The sequence below is a fragment of the Macrobrachium rosenbergii genome, chromosome 57 (genome assembly GCF_040412425.1).
Source record: "Macrobrachium rosenbergii isolate ZJJX-2024 chromosome 57, ASM4041242v1, whole genome shotgun sequence".
Classification (NCBI taxonomy): Eukaryota; Metazoa; Arthropoda; class Malacostraca; order Decapoda; family Palaemonidae; genus Macrobrachium; species Macrobrachium rosenbergii.
Genome location: NC_089797.1, coordinates 20565706 through 20585806, shown reverse-complemented (window position 1 = coordinate 20585806; position 20101 = coordinate 20565706). Strand labels below are relative to the sequence as shown.

The 20101-nt window shown below is 33.7% G+C and overlaps 1 long non-coding RNA gene across 2 annotated transcripts in view; it reads right to left on the bottom strand.

Moving 5' to 3' along the window:
- Nucleotides 1-643: 643 nt before the first annotated feature.
- The window catches only part of LOC136836933 (uncharacterized), an 86009-nt gene continuing 66551 nt past the window's right edge, over nt 644-20101 (bottom strand). The window contains exons 1-3 of one of the 2 annotated variants that reach the window (XR_010852506.1): nt 3624-4020; nt 2778-2923; nt 644-924 (exon numbers count right to left, since the gene is read on the bottom strand). This is a non-coding gene — a long non-coding RNA (uncharacterized lncRNA). Of the gene's footprint in view, nt 925-2777; nt 2924-3623; nt 4021-20101 lie in introns of those variants that run through there. The other variant, XR_010852507.1, reaches the window with a different exon arrangement.

Genomic DNA, 20101 nt, shown 5'->3' with positions numbered 1-20101 from the left:
TTTGTAGCGTTAATAAAAAAGCACCCACTTGCTCTAAACTATCACCTTAAACATCTTTCCATCAAACAATAGTGAACTTTCAAGTGCTGTTTTTATAACCGCTTTCTCAGTGTTTTGTTTTTATTTATACTGAATATACTTCAAATTATAACCAAGTTATTTGCTGTATCACCATATCAAGCAGTGAAGCTAAAGTATTGTTTTTAGCATTAGAGAATTATCAATAGCAATGCTTGTTACCTTTAGATTGTTTTCCGTTTTTCTGTTATGTTATTTGCTCTTTCTGATGACGCGTTTTTTCCCATGCAAACAGCAGTCTACAAACGGCAGATATTTCTTCTGTTATATATACAACTCTGTTCAAGTTTGTTTACACCTGGATTCCATTGGCAAATATTAAATATCCAATCCTTACCACAAACCTGACTAAACATCCATGACAAAGTTTGATTTTTCTCAGGTTCCTAGGTAAATTATAATAGTTTCAGGTATTAAAAGAATACAGACAATTTTCTTCACACTACCAAGTAAAACTACATATGGTTTAACTGATGATTATCAAGATAAAAGTAATTTCAAAGCCTCTGTATTGTTCAACCTAGGATTTTAAAACTTGTTCTAATAAGTCAAGGTAAATAGCATAAGTACTCCAGGTATTTTATTCAGATTTAATTTACCAGGCTTGCAACGTCAGTACTGGTTGAGGTTAGAATATTCATATACACATATGCATTTAATTTAGCGTCGAATAAATCCATATACTACTGAACCATCAATGCAGGTCAATCTATGACAGTTGTATATCAGCAACTTCAGGCACCATTCTCACCTCATTCAAAAATTGTGGAGTGAAAGCAACCAACATTTCTTGAATAACAGAAGTATTGTTTGTAATGCCTTAAACGATTGTTCCAGTAAAACACCCTGTAAAGCAGAAAAGCTGAGGCAGAATTTTGAATGATACAAAATGCTTACATCTAAGATTAATACAAAAAAGCTTAAATCAAAGATTCTTATAATGTCCGTTAAAATAGTCTTTCTCCAATACAAACCAAATACAAATAAATCCTCTAAGTTAAAAAAAAAAAAAAAAAAAAAAATCAAAGGTTCCAGCAAACCAAAGGGCCGGAGATGAACTTAAGTGCCAACAAGTGAAGTGGCTGTAGGCAAGAGTGTAAAATGTGAAAACGTCAGTTCTGTAGAGCAAATTTACAAAGGCAAAAATGCCAGGGGTGTTAAGTAAAAGCTTAAGATAATCTGGTAACAGTTCCTTGGACAGTGATTTGTTAACTAATGCTGGAATAGCGTCTAAATTTAATATAGGTATGTTTGTATAACAGCCATAGCTAAGCATAGATTTGTTAACTAATGCTGGAATAGTGTCTAAATTTAATATAGGTATGTTTGTATAACAGCCATAGCTAAGCATAGGATTGTCTATATTAAAAATTAAAACATAGGCCTGATCATTGTATTTATGTGGTAAATTTTAACAACAAACAGAAGAGATTTTACTTATGGTTAATAACAAAACAAAAACTACCACTAATAAAATAAAATCACTACCAGAAATATTTAAAATACATCTTCCTTTTAAGAGGAGTGGTACAGGTTGAAATGCAAAAAACTCTGAAAGAAATATTTGCAATTATAGAAAAACAAATTTTTATTAGCTCGGTTAAGGTTCTATTAATATGCATGAACTAAAGCTTACACTGTAAATTCAGTTTTCTCCTGTACAGACCAGCCACTTATAGCAGTAAAAAATCAAATCGTGTGCTAGTAAACCAAGAGGCTAGAAGTAAACAAAAATGAAGTGATCAAAGGAACGGCCGTAAGAACAGGTCGAAGGTGTCAGTTGCCTGGGCAAAATCACAATGTCAATTTGTCAGCGATGTTAAGGGTACAGCATAATCTGGCATCAGCCTCCAAGACTGATTCGTTCAACCTAAACTTTACTGGAATAAAGCCTGGACTTCATCATTTGATTCCACAGAAGCCGTGGTTAAGTACAGTCTGTCTACTGTACTAAAAGTGAAAACACAGGAATGCTCATTGTATAATTGGCACTAACCACTAAATATTGGTTAAATTGATATCAAAGCTATGTTAATTTGACTATGGACAAAAAGAAATTAGTTTACACTAAACGAATAAATTAAAGCTAATTTATATTAAAAGTTTCAAAATATCACCAAAATTTCTAACAATTTTTTAAAATCATGTTAACCCACGCATTATCAAGTAGGTATAATTTTTCAAATGAAAAGTTAAAAAATTTAAAGTCCTTGTAAAATGATAAAATGAGGTACAGATCCAGATAAACTAAATTACTGCTGACCTTTGGATACTAATATCTTAAGTGTAACAACAGTAATAACAATAGTAACAAACATTAACTAACCTTATGAAATACTGAGCTCTCTAAGTTAAATTCTGCTACCTTATTACCAAAGTTTGTGTAAAATTAATTTCTTGGCTAAAAACTGCAAAATTATAGAATGAAATTTCTTTAACTCTTAAAACTAATTTTAAATTTGCTAAGGACAGGAATCTTAATCAGGGTTCCTTAACTCCTAGAAAAACTGATGCACTTAAGACCTGAAAAGAAAAATGATTAGCGAACCTCCCATGCACCTATGGGAGCCCATAGGTCATAAGACCTATGGTCCAGGGCATGGGAGGGGCCTCCACCCCTACAGGGGCACCGCCCCTGTAGGGATGGAGGTAAAAACGAATAGTTGGCTAGGTTACCAATACACCATACTATACCTCACCTGGTTTTCATTGGGCGAAATCTGGGAAGGGAAGGATTCCATTTGTTTAGCTTGAGACATTATCACGGCTTGAGAACTTTGGCTTCAGTCATTTCTCATAACCGAAGTTTGTTTCGTAAGTAGTTTACAGTAGATTTCACGAAAACCTGCAAGTAGTTAAATGTTATTATAACCATATATTTACTTCCAATAATTAATGGAAAATTCATACCAGACATCTTTAAAATATTTAAGGTATAGGTAAAGCTACGAAAAAAGGAAGGCTTCGTACGAAAGTCAAGATTTTACCAAGCACATTATAATTTCAAAGTACATTACAGTTTGGCTAACCTTACAGTTTGAATACTAACCTTAAGTGGACCATTAGAGATCTCCTGAAACCGAAAAATACTAAAATTTTAATAACCCATGGGCTAGTAGTTTTATATGCTAGATATTAGAAAATGGACGAACAAGGAATAATGCTACATTATAGCTTAAGCTTTATGGAATATAGAGTATGAGTAAAATAAACTCGAGTATTCATTAGTGTCCACAAATAGCATTAAGTTCGTTCATATTTACATTACAACAAGTGTGCAGCAAACTGTTAAAGCAAAAATATGTTTAAAAAAAAAAGGAAGTCCAATTAAGCTGCAACTCTGAACTGAAAAAGCGTACTTAAACAGAAAAAGTCCACTACAATAAAACATGATTTTCACCAGACCCGCTAATTATTATAATGGGTTATAAACTAATAACAGAAGCCATAGAATTTAACCTGACCCGCAAATTACTATGATGGGATATAAACTAATAACCGAACCCACAGATTTCTAAAAGTTTAAAAAAATATTCAAACTTTACCGTAACGAAAAACAGCTTTTGAAAAGCCCTTGGAGAATCGCCACTTCTCGTAGACCATCTTCGAACCTTCAAACTCCAATCGTAGGAACACCAGCATATCATTATCCTGAAAAGCTGGGGATACAGATGAGCCATCAACGAACGCACAAACGAAATGACACTCCTACACTTCGTTGTTCCCGAAGCCCAAACTGAGTGACTGCTGGACCTGCCTGCCGAAAAACCCTTTGCGTTGACACCACCATGGACCATGGGGGTCACCGTGACTGGAATTTGGAAACAGTGATTGCTAGATCTGCCTGCCGGAAAACCAGTTCTTGTTGACGTCACCACCTTGGACAGGGACCATGGGGTCACCTGGATAATGGGAGTGGGTGGCTGCTGGATCTGCCTGCCGAAAAACCCGTTGGTGTCGACGTCACCACCAAGGACCATGGAGCCACCTTTCTTTAAACTTGGTCGAACTACGCGAAAGAAAACGGCATCCTTTTTTTTCAGGGGGAGACTTTAAAGATCTGTTAATGCTTTAACGCTAATTATTTGATGCTGCGTTGTATTATGTCTCGGTTCTTTGATAAAATCCTATTAATTATTTTATTTGTAGTAGCTTCACTTATGAATTAAAAGTCTCGTGTTAGTCAACGTTCGAGGTTGCAGCTTCAGTTTTCATAATTTTTATTCATAATTCGATTTGCAAAAGATAAGATTATTCTCAAAATATTACTTCAACTTTGATTAAAATTTCTTATATTTCAAGTTTTCCATTGATTCTCATTAATTTTCTCTGCCTATTCTTTTAATTAAGCTAGCCAAACCTAACCACCTCCATGCATTCTTCACTTGCGACAACCTTGGCATTCGTGGAATACAGTGAATACTTGTCTTTGGAATTTTTGTTGCGTTATTGAATACCCATTTAGAAAGCTTTCGTTACTATGTAACTGTGATCATTAAAGATTTGCTCAAGTAAATTATCTTTTACGGGCCATGGTCGTGCATTTCTGTATTAAATATTTAATCCCTTTCAGTGTCGGGTCAAATCCCCAAAGAATCTTTCATTAGTACAGTATTGTGGATTTTATTCCAGTTTACAACTGGCTGCTTCTAACATTCCAAAGAGGCTAGTGTTTCATTCTTTGTAGTTAACACTTTTCAAGTTACTTTTGTGCAGAAGCGTTGCTTATTAAGCTTTATATTCAATCCTGTAATAATGTAACTTATACTTGGTCATAATGCTGTTTTAATGCTTTGTTAATCACTTGAACTAATTCCAGGTGAAAATGAAAACAAGCATCATGAAGTCAGGCTAACTGTTAAAACTTAAGGTGTACTAAACCTAGTATGATCTTTTTCTAACTCCTCAGCCCCTACAGGGGCGGTGCCCCTGTAAAAGGGGGACCCCATTTCTGTGCCCTCGGCCAAAGGTCATATGGCCTTACGGGCAGGTGTATGGGAAGCTTAAACAAACAACCAATTAATTAACTTTTCCTTTCAGGTGGTAAATGCATTAGTGAAGTTAATTCAAATCCTTCATTTTCCTTATCGAGTGTTTAATTTCAACCGAACATTTGAACCCGGAATAGGGTAGCGTTTTATTCCGTGGAGAGAGAGAGAGAGAGAGAGAGAGAGAGAGAGAGAGAGAGAGAGAGAGAGAGAGAGAGAGAGAGAGAGAGAACACTTATATACGGGAAAACAAGTTGAATTATAGTGCACCGCGTTCCCAGTCACACGCCCTGGCGCTGAAGAGCGTCACCGTAAGGTGTTCTTAAATCCTTCTGGAATGCGGCTGCAGCACCGGAGAGGTTTTTCGTCGTACAGGATATTAGTAATGACAACAAACAAATAATAATAAAAAGTTGCCAAAATAGAACCGTTCTCTTACAGCCAGTAATATAATTTTAACAGTTTTAACTAAAGCAGACAGGCGAGTAACCTTGACAGACGATGCTGTACCTCAAAACGTTCTTTGTCCCATTATTTTTCGTGGGATGTTCGACAAGTTGGACGGTTGATTTATAGCATCTTTTTGTTCCGTGACTTAAAGTTGATCGTTCACTGGCTTTTCGTGGAATTTCGACCAGTAGTCCATTTGCATGCTTGGTAAAATAGTACTAACTGCTCCCCGATTGATATAGGTTGTTAATTGTATGAATTTTTAATTAATTTTCGACCACTGTGAACTTGTTGATTACTGGACTAGCAGCAAATTAGTGGTACCGTGGCAATTAAACAACAAAGTGTTGAAAAAAATCAACAGAATAAGATTTTTATGCAAAATTATATTTTATTTTTCATTAATAGAAACTTTACAAAGGAATGCTAATAATTAATGTCTTTATCAGTAGTCAGACCTGATCCCATAAAAAAGCCTAGAAAGTACATAATAGATACATGCCCTACCATTTTTTCATCGATTGAAGGAAGTCGTTTATCTCGTTGAAAATTATGTGAGGATAGAAATTTAGCCGACTGTAATAGATTTCTTAATGTAGGAATCGCATTCTCTCTTGAATATTTAGGGCAAATTGGCTGATCTTCGAATTTAAGCCTATTTCGAAGATTTTGATGCGAGGGTCTTTCGCTACTTATATCGTTTTAGTCGGCTATTGCTTTAAGATTAGGTGACCATTATTGGTCCCTTTTCGATTAATCATGTTGGACTATTTATTCATAAACGTTGCTATTCCTTTTATTTTAAATAAAATGAAATAAAATTGATGGGTTTGATGGATTCGACTAGTAAGAGTTCTCCATACATAACCATTTTGATCACATAGCAATTTATTGGTAGAGAAATGGGCTGCTGAGAACTCTTAGGACCTACCGAAAAGTAGGTGCTGACAGTGATCAACAACCCGTTATATCCAGACGAAAGCTGGAATTATGAGCATCAAACAAAAGATGTTGGCAGAGCAGCTAGGTCTGATAAAATAAAGCTTTTGGTGGCTCAAACTTTTAGAAGATAATAAAGAAGTTGCAGAATATCAATAAGAATTGGACTAACGTCAGAAATGTTCATCATTTTGCCAGAATAGAAGTGCTGGAATATGGGTTAATCGGTGGAAACCTTACATAGCAGGTGAGTCCTGGATACAATAAAGAAGTGGTAAAAGCAAAATGTCATATGGCTGTTTGCCTCATGCCGTGCCCATCACGGACTTAAAATGACTTTTATGCAAAGGCATCAGTTGTTTCTCTGCGTTCATTCACGCTATTACTGCTCAAAAGTAACGTTGTTTATATATATATATATATATATATATATATATATATATATATATATATATATATATATATATATATATATATATATATATATATATATATATATATATATATAGATAATATATATATATATATATATATATGTAGAGAGAGAGAGAGAGAGAGAGAGAGAAATTATATCAGTCAAGCATACCACTCAATCATATTTTCATGTTTACATTTCTGATGGTTATCAGTATTTACGACTGAGAACAGACAGACACTACTAAGCTTAAAAAGCCCAAACAAGGTTAAGCTTCCTCTTTTATTTTGCGCATCAGTGTCTTCGTGTTTCTGTTTAACCAGATCTTTCAGTGCTCCTGAATTGACTATTTTCCAGTACATATCAAATTTCTTTTCCACAAATGACACAGAATGCATATCTTAAGGGATATCAACGGAAGTTCCTTCCTTTCTCTTATTATGATTGAAAAAAAGTTGAAGAACGCTCATGCTCCAAATGAAAAATCGAAAATGAGTCTTTTTAGGTGGCGGTTATGGATCTTCTTTCATGTAATATACGCAGTTTATCCCGATGAACATTTTATCTTTTTCCAAAGCAGTGTTCTTACCTCGCAATAACACCTACTATCATTCTCAGAGGAGCCTGGTGATACGAATTGCATTCGGGTAACCAGTCGCTTTTAATAACATCTACTAGCCCTCGATCTCGTCCTCTGCCCGCTGTATATCTTCATGTGGGAAGCACTAATCCTTTTTTTCTGTTTTTTTTTCAGTCTGAGTAATCCTTCCTTTGCAGTAATTAATATCTAATGACCGCCTTGGCCTACTGAACAGATTCAGTGGGTATGACTCTTTTCGAACGAGTTCACTTATGCCGCCTACGCTCCTGAATAATTTGTTTTCCGCTTCGTGGGTGGTGAGCTACAAGTCCTCGTCGATTACATCGCTTTCTTTGTAGTTTTCTCTGAAAGAAAACGATTGAACCGGCTTTGTCTGTCCGCCCTCAGATCTTAAAAACTACCTAGGCCAAAGGGATGCAAATTGGTATGTTGGTCATCCACCCTCCAATCATCAAACATACCAAATTGCAACCATCTAGCCTCAGTAGTTTTAATTTTATTTAAGGTTAAATTTAGCCATGATCGTGCTTCTGGCATCGCTATAGGATAGACCACTACCAGACCGTGGGTGAAAGTTTCATGGGCCGTGGCCCATACAGCATTATACGCTGTACAAAAAACTCGATTTCGCAGAAAAAACTTCGGAGCATTTTTATTTATTTTTTTTTTTTTTTTTGTCACTGCTGTTCTATACAAAATAGCTCTCTTTGAGATTTTCAGAAATGTAGAGATTATACATTGTTACTATCGTGTATTTTCATTGCTGTTATGCGTTTCTACGCAAATTCAGTTATCCCTGCCTCCTCCACGTAGGAAATATATGATAAAGACCCGAGGCCCCTTCTCTTTAATTATTATATTATCATTTTTTTTTTTATCTTAGTCATCCTATTCGACTGGGTGGTATTTATAGTGCCCCACTATGGGGTTCCGGGTTGCATCCTGCCTCCTTAGGAGTCCATCACTTTTCTCACTATGTGCGCTGTTTCTAATAGCACGCTCTTCTGCATGAGTCCTGGAGCTACTTCGGCATCTAGTTTTTCCAGGTTCCTTTTCAGGGATCTTGGAATCGTGCCTCGTGTTCCTATGATTATGGATACAATATCCAGTGGCATATCCCATATCCTTCTTATTTCTATTTTCAGGTCTTGATATTTATCAATTTTTTCTCTTTCTTTCCCATCTACTCTGGTGTCCCATGGTACCTCGACATCAGTGAGTGATACTTTCTTCTTGATTTTGACAATCAGCGTATTATTATTATTATTATTATTATTATTATTATTATTATTATTATTATTATTATTATTATTATTATTATTATCGAAATCTGTTAAATTAAGTTTACAATCTTTCTCCACGAACTAATCTTACCGCTCACTGATATTACATTCAACAGGATGTACCAGTATTCAAAATCGTTATTTTAATAATTTAAGAAGTTTTTATAGTTGCCGTCATGTATTTCGGTACACTTCGCGGTGAGCTAAGGATAATGAGACAGCTGTTAACTGCCACAAACTAGCGGTTCATGTCCCGTCGTAGCCAACACGAAGCTGTTGACAACATAAAAAAAAAAAAAAGAGGCTCAACAATCGAAGCACGTTTACATGATGAGAGTAACGTTGAGTTACTTTTTTCTGCGTATAACGCAAACTACGTTAAAGTTTGAAACACTATATTCTTAAAATAAAAACCTTTCGATGGTGAAAACACTGTTTTCGGTCTCTCTCTCTCTCTCTCTCACACACACACAACGGAATCCAGGTAAAAAAGTCACAGGTAAAAAAAAAAAAGAAAAAAAGTCACAGAAAAAAAAAAATCAATCTTTCCTAGGTAGTGATTCCCAAAGGTTTTAACCCGGTATGTATGCACCTTTGCGGCGTGTTTAGTACAATGCTAAAGATAATGTCCCCCAAGAAATATTACTCCTAGAGAACGACCCCCAAAAACCCTTGGGGGTCACTATCTAGGAAAGGTCCAAAATGTTTTCTGTTTTATTACTTTAATTGCCACCATAAATTAATGTGACTTTTTTTCCTGTGCATTTTTTTCCTAACAAAAATTGTGACTATTTCTGTGACTTTTTTCCCTTTCTCGCTATGTTTGGATGATCCCTTTGGTTTAGTCATTCCTTTGATAGGAGGCAGTTCTTGTCACAGTCGAATCACTTTCCTTGCCATAATGATGTTGGTGTCTTTGAGAGCAATATCAAATCGAGGAAAGTAATCCATGCGGTGATAACATATGCACTGTTGATTAAATGCCGTTTCTGATGCTAATTAATCCAGGAATCTATGTAGTTCCTGCCTTCATTTACGTCAGGAATGTATCACTGGTGTCATGTGTAGATTTGTGGTTGTCATAGGCTTCAGAGGATAAATTGTAAATCTTGTGCAGCCATTTACTGTGTGTGACATTTACATCGCTTAACGTTACTGCCATTACATATTATTGCGAGGAGGACAGTTCCACACCCATTATTATTAATATTTTTTTTATATTAGTTAACCTTTCCATTAAAAGATTTCCTGAATAGATCACGTAGCAAATTAATAAATTGTATTTATTCGGAAACGACTCAAAGCCAGATAAATAGAAGTATCAGTGTCGCTCAAAAGTCAGTGCCGCGAAGTAAATCAATGCATTGTATTATTTCTTTCATTACACGTCAAATGCATAATCATCCATTATATATATATATATATATATATATATATATATATATATATATATATATATATATATATATATATATATATATATATATATATATATATATATATATATATATATATATATATATATATATATATATATATATATATATATATATATATATATATATATATATATGTAAATAAAATATAATATATTTATAAATTTGCCATTAAAATGGCAAAGGACAAAAGTGAATTATTTGAAATCAGATGGAAATAAAATTACTCTACAAATCAATACTTGGTTCAACCCCCATGATTATCAATTGCATTCTGAAGCTTTTTGGCTACGGGCGCAACATGGTTGTAAACAATATCAGGCCTCATTCGCAGAAATTCTCTCTCTGTTTCAGCATGTTGCATAAAGAACTTCGGCTCCAGTTTGCAGAAGCAGCACATTGATAAGGGGATGGACTTCTGGGGACGAGTTATTTTCTCTTTCTATAGCTTGGATGCATCCAAGGAGATATAGTATCACGTATTATATGATTATCATTGTGATTTTTTAACTATGACTAAAATCTTGTACTTTTATATTACTATGTTATCATTTTGGTAAATTTTTATTAACCACTGAATTTTTAGTTAGATACAACATAATCAAATCAATATCATTAAGTACATGGTTGCATAAAGAACTATTACAATATATTAGTACTTTATGTGGCCCTGCGCTCTGATGCAACCAAGCACCTATCACGCTATTTCTTAAATGATTCGACATCCACTCATTGAAGTATCCTCATGACAAAATGCAGCATCAGAGCGATATTCACATAGTACTAATTCTTGCTATTCTTAAACCCACATGATATGTATGATTAAGATTATGCTTACTATGCTAACGCAATCAGTAGTTAATGAAACTGTGTACAAGTAATAACATATGATTATAAATTTACCAGATTTTAGTCACAGTGAAGATAAAATCACAATGATAATCACCTAACACGTGATACTGCTCTCTTTGGATGCATCCAAGCTGAGGAAAAAGAACAATAAAACTCGATCAAATCTCGATAAAAAATCTGTAACTGCGATAAGGATCACGTGTAATAAATGTTACAGCATTGGCATACTCCGGCGAAAAGGTTTCCGTTCCCTGGCTCACATGTTCAAGTTAACTGACATCCGAGCATTGTGACACGATGGCAAAGTTCAACGTCAGGGGAAATTTCTCGGAAACCAAGTCATTTGTATTGTGCGAACCGGAGCCTCTAAATGAACATCTTTGGTTCAGGCAAGGAAAATTGATCGGCGAATATATCTCATGTAATTGATTTTTGTAATTCTAAATCTTTCTCTGAATTTCATGTACATATCTGAGAGCACAAACAGAAGAAAAAAGACCCCTTGGCAGCGAAAATTAATTTTGATTAAGTGGCAATAGTTAAAAGATATTTGTTAATATAACACCTAATGTTGTTATGAAGATACGCTTCAAAACTCATTTAAACTGATAAACTACAACTGGAATTGTTAAAATAAGATTTAGAAAAACAATAAGTTACCGTTTCGATCTTTTTATCTATAATACTCGCGTAAAAACATTTTTCTCTGCGTTTAGTGTCTCGGTCAGCATTAAATAACTTTTATAAATCCTTTAGGCCTGCGAAATACTTAATTAGTCTTCATAATTAATTACAGAAAGCGACTGGACAAAACCAGTTAGCCGGAAGTAGTCCCAGAAAGCGAGTCAAATAAGTATTTTAATAGCCACCTTTTCGTTTTAATATGAATAATTTCACAGCCGGAAGATAAAAGATACCAAGCACAATATATAAAACGTGAAAAATGGGCCTCAATTTCTTCGGCGTAATCGAGTTTTCTGTACAGCGTATAATCAAGGCCACGGAATATAGATCTGCCTTTCGGTGGTCTCGGTATAATGCTGTATGAGAAATCTTCTTAAATAAAATCAAAGCTACTGAGGCTAGAGGGCTGCAATTTTGTATGCTTGATGATTGGAGGGTGGATCAACATCAGCCCTCTATATTAATTTCTTTTACATAAGCTAAAATTTCATTTACATAATAAGAGCCACTTACATAAGTAAGATATTACAAAATTATGTACCTACAACATTTAAACTTTAATCAAAATCTGCCCTGAATACATGGTGGCCTGTATCTATATCATAACTTAATTTACTTTTCACGCACGATTTGTTTTTCTAACTTTTAAACAGCATAAATAAAATAATTAATTTCGGTCTTTTATAGTATTAATTTAAAACTGCATGATGGTAGGGCTGCAATTTGGTATTTTGTTTGATGATTGGAGGGTGGATGATCAATGCATACCAAAGTTTGTAGCCCAGCCACTTCTCTCTGCAACTCTCAATGAGTTTAGCTTTTCCATAAATCTCATCTGAGGGTCTTATCATACAGAAAAATTGTGTGGACATCTATAGCAAAAATAAAATGGGGTAGCTAAAAATGACAATTCAAAGCCATCTCAATACTGCAATTTTTTTTACAGAAAATTAAAACTATGTTTTCTTTTACAGAAGTTAAAACATATAAATATTAAATTATTTTAATTTGTTTTACTTTCTAAAATTTCGAATTATTGGAGGTATTAACATTACTAGCATTATCAATGTCATTTGCATCGTTGTGAAGAGACAGAAATATTATAGCGACAACAAATTTTTTAGACTTAATTATACTAATGTTTCACTGGAATGGAAGAAGGAAGAAAACAAATTTTTCGCTATAATATTTCTGCCACTTCACAACAATACAAATGACATTGGTAATGCTAGTAATGGGAATACCGCCAATCTTTTTTTCACAAAAATATAATTTTACTTTGGAAAACTTAAATAACTTCCGCACCGTCACCTCGATACCGAAGTCTTGACAACGAGAAAATTGTGAATAATTACGTGGCAAAATGGGTCTAGATTATCAGAAGAAAGAATTGAGGTAATAAAATATATTTTAAATGACGTAATTTACATTTCATTTAAGACAGAAACTAGTCGGGGAGTATTCCTCAATAATGTGATCATATATTCCTCATTCTCGATGTTTAGAAGCCTCTCTTTTATCTTCGCACGTTTAAAATCAAACAGATAAAAGCTTTCTCTTTCGCTTAAACCTTCGGTTTTATATAGAGGTTCAAATGAAAAAGAAACTCTAATAAATGAATAGCTTTTTACGACATCTAAGAACTATACCTGAATATGATTTTCAGCTTCACTTTGAATGCAGCATAAAAGAACTTACCTTTTAGTTTTCTGTAAAAGAAAACTATTGTGACGGCTTTGTCTGTCCGTCCGCACTTTTTCTGTCCACCCTCAGATCTTAAAACTACTGAGGCTAGAGGGCTGCAAATTGGTATGTTGATCATCCACCCTCCAATCATCAAACATATCAAATTGCAGCCCTCTAGCCTCAGTAGTTTTTATTTTATTTAAGGTTAAAGCTAGCCATGATAGTGTGTCTGACAACGCTATAGGACAGGCCACCTCCGGGCCGTGGTTAAAGTTTCATGGGCCGGGGTTCATACAGCATTATACGCTGTACAGAAAACTCGATTGCGCAAAAGAAACTTCGGCGCATTTTTTACCTGTTTCTTTTCCACTTTAATCTGTTTTACAGTATTTGTGTACAGCGTATTCTTTGTCGTTAAATTCTCTTTTCATCCAGGAACATGATTATGAATTAGGAGAAGGTAGAAGAGAGGCTCTATGTTGAATGGAAATGAATATGGAAATGTGTGGCGTTATCGTCATTTCCTTGTCCCATGGACTGAGGTTTCCTTTCTAACACTAAGTATATTTTTATCATAATCACTGTGTTTATAAAGCCCTGTGAAACCAAGAATTTATGCATGATATCATTTCTGGTAAGCATCCCACTTTTATCTCATGACAGTTTCACGTCAATGTATTCATAAGATACTCTTCTTTAGTGAACAAACCTTCTTATGCTGTCATATCTGTATTATTCTATGAGTAAAAGAACTAATACTGGTATCAATTTCAGTGATATATCTATATCAATTTGTCTTCTACAGACCAGAAACTTGATTTATCCAAAAGGTAATGATGATATATACAACAACCGATGAAGATGCAAAGTAACATGGCCTGATGACTATAATCATCTGCCTGATTTTTCAGTGGCTTACTAAAGAAATCCTTCAAAATATTGTTGTCTGCTAGGAAACCGCATTGGCTATCGGTGTAAGAACATTTATGTTGTTTTGCGATGTTCGTAATTCGCACGAATGTATGGGCAATCCTGCTTAATTTAGAGACAATCATGTTCTGAAAATTTTTTGTTTTGTATAAATGTTTTATATCCTATCATACAGCCTATGGTTGAACATAAGCAAGATGCCCTTTTTCTCTTTATGTGCATCTCTACAGTATTAACCGACTAAACAATGGTTTTATTGCTGCTGATGAAAAATGTGACATTTGACGTATGCAGATACGGACTTTTATAACAACAGTTCTTTAACGGTTAATTGAAACAGCATCTCAACGCTTCTGAATCGTGCATTTACGTTACCTCCAACTTCCAAAACTGCCACAAATCAATTTCGACATGATTTTAAGTACAACTATAGCATTTCATTGAAATACATTTTCTGCTACTGAGTGAGATTGACTGAAATATGTTTAAGATGCTGTGTTTATTGTTTCATCATAAAGATAACCAAACTGCTATGACGCCAGCTTCTATACTCAATTGTTCTACTCGGCCAAAATGTAAAATGTGGAGCTTTGTCGGAGCCACTAAAATACATTCATATCTTGTAATTAGTCTTCGTGCAGAATGCTTAAAAAATCAGAGGATTTTTATATTAAAAAACACTATAAGAAATGTGAAGCTCTTTCTTTTATGAAGATTCAGATATTGGAAACCATGCACCTAGCGAATAGCATCCCCATTCGGGAATCATGAACAATTAAACGTATTGTTTCATCCACTAAGGATTCCGGCCTCTTCACCTGCTTTGTATACGGCTGAGGCCGATGGTATCCATCACTAGAATGAGAATATTGCTCAACTTTAATTCATACGCTTAGGGACAGATTTAATCTATTCAAAGTCTTTAGTATTCCAGTTCTTTATATTTCACCGTTTATTAAATATTCTATTTCCGAACATTTGCTTGAAGCATATGTCTGAGACAGTTGTCTAATCTCATGTATTATACATTTTAACAGCCCAGATGTTAAAACTTCAGGTGTTTAGAAATGTTGGATAATATTACAACACGTTGGCCTTTTTCAATTATTCCCACTACAACATGATATTTTCAGGATGCACACACAAACACACACACACACACACACACACACACACACACACACACATATATATATATATATATATATATATATATATATATATATATATATATATATATATATATATATATATATATATATATATATATATATATATATATATATATATATATATATATATATATATATATATATATATATATATATATATATATATATATATATATATATATATATATAGATATATATATATATATATATATATATATATATATATAGATATATATATATATATATATATATATATATATATATATATATATATATATATATATATATATAAATAATCATGAATATACAAATATATATATATATATATATATAATCATGAAGCCAATGTCGCTTAACATCAAATTCATCCTCGAAATATCTCCGATGGAGAATTATCACCGAAGGGAATTTATAAGTGATGAATGGATTGGTACTGTCGGGTCGCGATCCCATGACACAGCACAGACCCAGCAACTCCAGTCGACGTTACCACTGAGCAATCCATTTATCACATAAATTCCCGTTTGATGATAATTCTCCATCCAGCGTAATTTGATATTATTTATCATGTGTATATATAAAACACATATATATATATATATATATATATATATATATATATATATATATATATATATATATATATATATATATATATATATACACACTGGTACTAATGAACACATGAGCAATTGTTCCCCAGAAATAGAATTCTAACTCATATCGGGATCGAACCCCAGTCTCTCAAATGATAGGCCAGGTTACTACTAATTGACACACAGGTCATAAAAGAAGTTGGAACCTAAGTACTTCGTTACCTAAGGTTTTTCTTGGGCACAGTTTCCGCATAACATACCAGCAAATTTTACCTGACCCAACAGTGAGTCAATTGATAGCATTTCATTCAAATTTCCCTTCATCGTGAATATGATGGAATTAATGAACACATGAGCACATGTTTCACAGAAATAAATTTGTGACTCACATTGGAATCGAGCCTCAGTATCTCAAAGGAAAGGGACTGGGGTTCGATCCCGATGTAAATCTCACATTTCACATTTTCCTTTGGATTTTCTTTAACTTTGAATATCCGTCTCTAATCATCAATGTATCATTTATGTAATATATCTGAGCCACTGACAAAATTATGTAACATTTGGAGATTATAGGACCCACGATTAAAGGAAGAGCAAAAAAAGTGTTGGAAGTATGTGGTGGAGAGAGACTTGATTGGAAGCAGTTAAATATCCTGGATGGGAATCATTATTTGCTATAAAATGGTAAATGACACTATGAAGAGAAGTGTTTTATGTGCTGCTGATGTGCATTTTGTCTGTGAAAATTTTCTGAACATAGGGTCCTCCCTGATTCAGCAAAGGATGATGTGTGATGATTAGTAATGTTCATCATGACTTTCCACCAATTGCCTGTTTGTGCCCCACTCATGCCATATGAATCCCATTCCGCATCTTTGACTCAAATATCATGAGGGAAATCATTTCTTATTTGAGGCAGCTCGGACAATGCTGCAAAACTAATAGCCATTCTCATTTCAGAACTCTAGGACTCAACCATGTGAGCTCCCGCTGTTTCAGTACTTTTCTTTCATCTCTGCTGTAACTCTCTAATCAAATATGTGTGCATGTTTATCCTTTAGTTTTTCTACTGGCTACTAATATTTTTAACTTTGAATACCAGAGGCAAATTTCTTCATACTTCATTCAGCAATATTTATTTGGTACCATATTTCATTAATTATTTTGCGTGTACGAAAACGAGTAAAAAAAAGATCATGATGAAATAAGAGAAAAGGAGATAAGAAAGATTTGAAACACACAATGCAGTCGGATTGCACTGAAAACTTGCATCAGATTGGATAGTATTTCCCGTCCAGTATTGTTGCATATAATAGTCGAGGTCTGGAAATGCCAAGTATGATCTTTAATTCAACACAGGAGCTTTGGAGGCGCTGGCTATTTACTCTTCTTGATTACTGCATGTTCTGGCAAACATGAGGCTCTCGTCGCCTCAGGATAAAACATTTCATTTATTGCGCGATCCCAGAATGAAAGCTCACTGTTGTGGAAACCCAAAGAATTAATTTTTTGGAAACCCAAAGAATTAATCGTTTAAGGTAGAATACACTCGTCAAACACTTATACCTGCAAAACTGTCTCGGTTGATAGAAATACTTAACAAGAAATTTATTTTCCTCTTATATTATTCAAATCTAATTATTGAAATGAAACAAGGAAACATGATGAGACCTCTTTTCCTTTGGTTTAATGCTCCTGTTATTTATTGAAATTACTTTTCTTACTTCTATAATATTTGTTATACGGCAAATCTACATGTAAATTTAAATTTAATCAAATAAATTAGGAAACAAGTATCAGAAGTAAATTTATTGGAAACACGTTACCTAAACGATGGAGAGAGAGAAAGAGCTTCCAGGGATCCTCAAATCCCATACCAGCAAATACATACCTTACCATACTCTTCTGACAATATTATTTATGGTTGAATTTCCCTGATGGTCAAATCGCATTAGGATATCCAGCAACGACAATGTTCAGCTGCAACCATACCCGAAACCTCAGGTGTTTGTTCATGTAGCAGTCATGAATGACCAAAAACTGTAAGTAAATATTTTATGATTATAATACGGTTTTGTCAGAAATATGAATGAACGCGGAAACCGACTTGTCAAATACAGTAATTTTTTGTCCTCAAAAAAATTACACAGAAAAATGTATATCCATGAATTTTTGCAGAATAATGATGTTGAAAGTTTTACAAGTATAACTAAGATAAACAAACCTTTCTCTCCAATAACTTACTTTTACCAGATTAATATTCATTGTGATTATATTCTAATAATGTCTTAGTAGTAAGCACATGGAAAATTATGAAAATAGGAGAACATGTAAAATCTAAAAATGCAAAAATAAGATTCCCTAATGACTTTGGCGTTATTTAAAACTTATTCTCCCATTGTACATTTGCATTAGCTGTAGTTAGTAAGTAACATGAAGAAGTTAATACATTCCATAAAAAATGTAAAATGATGTATCGTTATAGAAAAAAATGTTGTAGTTAAAACGGGAAATATGAAACAAAAGACAAGGTGTTCGAGGAAAATATATAGTTATCAAGCTATTTATCCAAGTGATACAAACTAGGAAGGCATATTCCTATTTGTCTTTTGAAAATTGTTGGGAAAATGTCAGCTTTTATTTTCACTTTTTCTATTCTTTTCTTTGATCCACATTTCTTATTCTTTGACCTTTACAAATGGATATAGGATGGGGCATTTGATATTCTTACAAGATTCAGTGAGGGACTGAATAAATCAAGCAACTGATTCAATGTAATTTTCTTTTAAACAAGACACTCGATTATATCGAAAAGCACAGTTTTCCTGAGGCCACAATATTTACTGTGGAAAATCTTGAATGCAAATGTTTCAGTCTTATTGTACGATTTGTTTATTAAGGTTATAATACGTAATTCTATCTAACCAATGTTTCCAAATCGATTATTCTCTGTCTGTCTATCTCTCTGTCCTAATGATTCGGCAATTTTTTCATGAATAAAATTGAATCCTAAAAGTCCAATAGGTTTCAAAATGATTATTTCGACCGACAGTGGTAAAGTGGTAAATTTTTCCCATCATACTGACATGGCTTCGTTTTGGCTAGCAAAAACACATTTATAATTAATAAATGTTCCAAAGTAAGAAAGGTGTATTGTTACAGATGATCGAAATACATCAGTTAAAGTTTGTAAAAGGGTCAAACATACCACAATTGGGATTTTAGTTTTTTAAATAATTTTGGGAACAGCACAATGTTGATGAAAAATGCATAAAAATCAGTAATGATTATGTTTTACATTATAGTTTTTTTATGAATGAAGCCAATGAATGAAAGTGTTAAATGGCTCTTGTATTAAAGATTTCATCCAGTGCAGAATGGGTTTTGTATGGAGTTGTTCGTTTTTCTTGAAGAAGCATGATAGTCATTGCCCAGCATAGACTCTATTAAACCCGAAAGTGCTTCGCCAACAGTTGGTTTCCTTTCTTATATATACACATACTGGCACACATGCAAACACACACATATATACATATATATATATATATATATATATATATATATATATATATATATATATATATATAACTATATATATGGATATATAAAACTTTGGAATGAACATGTATATATGTGTGTGTGTATATATATGTATATATGTAAAGGTCAGAGATATATATGTGTGTGTGTCACGAACATTCAGAAGGATTCAATAGTTTCACGCTGGTCCCAAAAAAGATTAATCGTGAGGATTTAGTTTCCCTTCAAAACTTTCAGATCTAAATAAAGAAAGAGGAACATCAGCAAAAGCCAGGCTAAATAACTGCAGCAGGACAAAATTCATATGCAAGAGATTCTAAGACTCCCGCGCCAAACTAAAATTTTAAATCAGTAAACTCAACTTAATCTGGCTAACCTAATATAGGAGGGAGTGCGGAAGTGCTGGATCCTGATAAGCAAAATAGCCTCCTTTAGTGTAAACAGGAAACAG